The following is a 4,395-nucleotide window of genomic DNA, read 5'->3' as shown; positions in this document are numbered from 1 at the left end:
ACTTAACGATACAACCTTTTGGAGTTCGCTTGCTTTACTCCTCATCATCATCATCACTGATCCACACATTCCTCTTTCATTCCTTTGGTTGATGATGCTTAATTCTTCCAAAAGCTTGTATGGACCTCTGCAATGATATTGAAAGTTGCTTGTTCCCCAAGCACTTGAAAAATGGTTAGCTTGCATGATTTATTTGTGGGCCTTTGTACTTACTTTGGTGTGGGAACACCAAACTTAGTACCTTGCCAATGCATCAGATTAACCATGTGTGAAACTCTTTTTCTTCTTTTTTCAAAACCAATAAAACTGAAAACTAGGAAATAGCAGAATAGTTAACTAGTTCATCCAACATGCTTGAAGCCAGCATTATGCAGAGAGTGAGAATGTGTTTTATAATGGGATTTTGGTGAAACACCAAACTTAGAATCCTGCATTCTCCTTTAGATTGTTTTGGTGTGCAACACCAAACTTAGCTTCTTGCAGTATAGATAAAACTACTTAACCTTTTTATTGAACTAAATATGAAAAGATAGTTACCTCCGGTTGGGTTGCCTCCCAACAAGCGCTCTTTTATTGTCACTAGCTTGACATCCTTCACTCTGTGCTCATGGCAGTTGAGGCTTCTGTTGCCTTAGGTTTCCTCCTCTTGCTATGGGCTTCCTTCCCTCTGTTTCTCTTTCCATAGCCCTCTTACTTTCCTCCATGACTCCCTTCTCTTTCAACATAGCATTCTTTTCATGGCTCTTTGGGTTCAGAGTCCCCTCCTTCTCACCCAATTCAGCAAGGTTTTGAACCAGTTGTTCCATCTGCCTTTCAAGTCTTCTGAGTGAAGCCTCCTGGTTCTTGCTTATCATCTCTTGATGTTTCTTTATTTCTTCTCGCTCTATTGCCATCATTTCTTGAATTTTTATGGACCTCTCCATCAGCATTTCTAGAATATAGATTCTTTGAAAGGTTGGAAGTGGTTGTGGCTGTGTCAATTGTGGTGGTTGATGAAGGTCATTTTGAGCGAATGGTGAGGTAGGACGGGGTTGGCAGTGTGTGTGATTGTTGTTGTGGGGGTGTGTTTTAGTGCTCTTGGTGGAATTGGGTTGAAAGAGGCCTTGGTTGATTGCTCTTGAAGTTTGGAGAAGAACCAAAGTGAACCAATTGAACCGGTTTGGAGTTTTGCAAAAGTTGGACCAAAAGTTGGAGCAAAAGTTAGGGTCTAACTTTTGGTCCAACTTTTCATATCAGCCAACATCACTTACTGATACTCACGTTGGTGCAAAAGTTAGGGGTCTAACTTTTGCACCAACGTTGGCCTTGCTTGGTGCACTTGTGGCGCCAACGTTAGCCCAAAAGTTAGGGGCTAACGTTGGCGCAAACTTTTGCTCCTCCCCTTGTAGTTTTCATGTGCCAACGTTAGCCTCAAAGTTAGGGGCTAACGTTGGCGCAAACTTTTGGTGCCCAGGGAGTGTTTTTCAAGTTCCAACGTTAGCCCAAAAGTTAGGGGCTAACGTTGGGGCTAACTTTTCACCCAAAAGTTTGTGCAAAAGTTTGAGGCTAACTTTAGGTCCAGCTTTTTGCTTCCTGGTTCAATTTCACTTATTCCATTGTCTTCTCTTTACTCCTAGCTATTCCTTCTTGCTTCAACCTTTCTCCAAGCTTTCTTCACCTATCATTAATCAACCAAACACATCAAAGCTATGCTTAAAATCATGAGATATTCATTCTTTCATAATATGTGACAATTATAGTATAAAACCTCATGAAACAGCATGAATTCATACATGGTTGATTCAATCAAAGGAAACATAAAAATCTACCTAATTGGCTTGCTTGTAGCTCAAGAAAGTGCATAATTCTAATGAAAACAAAAGAAAAAGACTAGTTAAAATAGGCTAAGATGACTTGTTATCAGCAACATGGGGGAAAACCCCAGAGTAAAGTACCATCTCAAGTAATTAAGGACTCGTCGAGCTAGCAACGATAAAAGAGCGCTCTGTTGGGAGGCAACCCAACCTCAGGTAGCTTCACTTTCATCTTTATTTCAATAAAAAAATCACAAGTCATTTTCCCTGTATTGTAAGGAGCTAAGTTTGGTGTTCCACACCAGAACAATCCAAGAGTGATGGTGTAATTCTAAGTTTGGTGTTCCACCAAAGGACATTGGTCAGAATTACACTCCACTCCAAAAGAACATTGCTAGCTCCATCCAATCAAGAGAAACCACTTAGATGAAGTTAGACTATAGGTGATCATTGCTTTGTTGACAACAAGATATGGGGTTCTCTGTATATGTGCAATGTTTGCACTGGGCAAGGAACTAAGTTTGGTGTTAACACACCAAATTGAGTTCAAAAAGCACCAGCATACATGCCAGCTAACTATGTCTCAAGTGCTTTAGGAACAAAAAACTTCCAGTAACCTTACAGGAATCATACGAGGAAATGGTGCACCTCCACCCAAAGAAGCGAGGCAGCAAAAACTAGGATGATGACAAAGAGAGAGGGCAACCAGAAATCATCACCCGAAGGTTGTATTGTTACTTAATTCCATTGTACTCAGAATTTTTGAAAGTTGGAAGTCCGAATGCACTTTTGATTTGTAGTTACTCGTAGTTGAACCCTTTTTAAATTCTGTCTTTTAAGTTCCGAATAGGTCTATGTGCACTAGTCTTTATGTCACTGCATCCCTACTTTACTTACTTGTATGCTTGTCCCTTTTAATCAAATGAAGAGAGAATGTTTATGTTTCAAAAGACCAGAGTGGAGTTCACACTATGGAGTACATTCATGAGTTTGTGGTATGATCATAAGTTAGCTAAGTTGGTTCAACCATAAGGTGGGATGACAACTATCGGGCCTGAATACTTTGCTTTGAATATACTCATAAGACTAAGTATATGACAAGATCCTAATAAGAGAAAGAGAAAAGAATAATGAAAGTGGAAAAATAAAAGAAAAAGAGTAAGCAATAAGGCTAGGCACCAATGGTTTTGATCTTAAGATATGTGTCTGTGGTGTTCCTATGTGAGGGATCTACTTGGATGAATAAGCTCTTAGGGGTGCTTTATCACTTGGTAACTTGGGTTAACTAACCCGGGATTATCAGCTGAAAGTCCATTATCAAGAGTAACCCTCACCACAAAGCACTTAGTAACCCAAAGAGGTGCTGGACACCAAGGTCTCAAAAAGGAAAATAAATGAACTATATGCCTGTGGTATGTATGTATGGGGGAGAGACTTGAGCAAGTAAGTCCTTAGGGGTGCTTCAACACCTAGCACCTTGAACCAACTGGTTCGGGAGTGTTGGCTGAAAGCTTATTTTAAAGAGTTGTCCCCTTACAGAGCACTTAGCCTAAGAACACCAATAAGCTCTGAAATGACAATAAAGGGACCAATGAATAAAAGTCTCATGGGATGTAAGCAAGGTAAGTGTTTTAGGACATGATAAAGGTCTGAAAGCCAGTAAAGGAATGAACCTAAGTTGCTATGCATGAAACCACCATAAAATCAGTGATATGACTTCCACAAGAATGACTCATTGCTCTTGGCATTCCATTCATCATTCTCTTGTTCCAGTATTTGCTTAGGGACAAGCAGGCTTTAAGTTTGGTGTTGTGATGCCAGGGCATCTTGGCCAGTTTCACTGACCTTTTCTTTACTATTTTTAGGTTAGTTTCATGCATTTCCTTAGGAAATAAGCTAGTTTTGGGTGGATATTCACTTACTCCTTGATTCAAGCATACATTGTGCATTTTACATTATTTCATGAGGATTCTGCATGAGTTTAGTGACAAATTGTATGTTGCATTACCCATGACTTGGGCTAGAACTTTGATGCACTCTATTGCTTGATTTCAGGACCAAAGGAAGCAAGGAATGGGAGGTAACTTGCAAAGTTAATAAGAAAAGTGATTGCCAATAACGCTCTCGAAGCCATTATTGACCACGTTAAGAGTCACGTTAACTAAGTTAACGTGAACTCTAACATGGAGAAGGGAAGTGAGCCAACATTAGTGACACTTAACATTGTCACTAACGTTGGCAAATGCTCATAAGTGGCCACGTTAGAGTCCACGTTAACGTAGTTAACATGGACTCTAACGTTAGAAAGGGGGAGAAACGCCAACGTTAGTGACATTCAACATTGTCACTAACGTTGTAAGCAACCACACAACCCCCGAAGGAGCCACGTTAACTTCCACGTTAACTTAGTTAACGTGGAAGCTAACGTTGATGAGTGAAAGAATGGCCAACGTTAGTGACAATGTTGAGTGTCACTAACGTTCTCGAACTTATATTTTCACTAAACGTTAACACCCCTAACATCCTGAGCTAAAGTCTCTGCCCACTTCACATTTTCTCTCTGCAAGTAAAGCCAAGCCCAAATGAAGAAGAGAACTGCTTC

The sequence above is a fragment of the Arachis ipaensis genome, chromosome B06 (assembly GCF_000816755.2).
Source record: "Arachis ipaensis cultivar K30076 chromosome B06, Araip1.1, whole genome shotgun sequence".
NCBI lineage: Eukaryota > Viridiplantae > Streptophyta > Magnoliopsida > Fabales > Fabaceae > Arachis > Arachis ipaensis.
The sequence above is the reverse complement of the archived record's forward strand: the minus strand, read 5'-3'. Positions refer to the sequence as shown.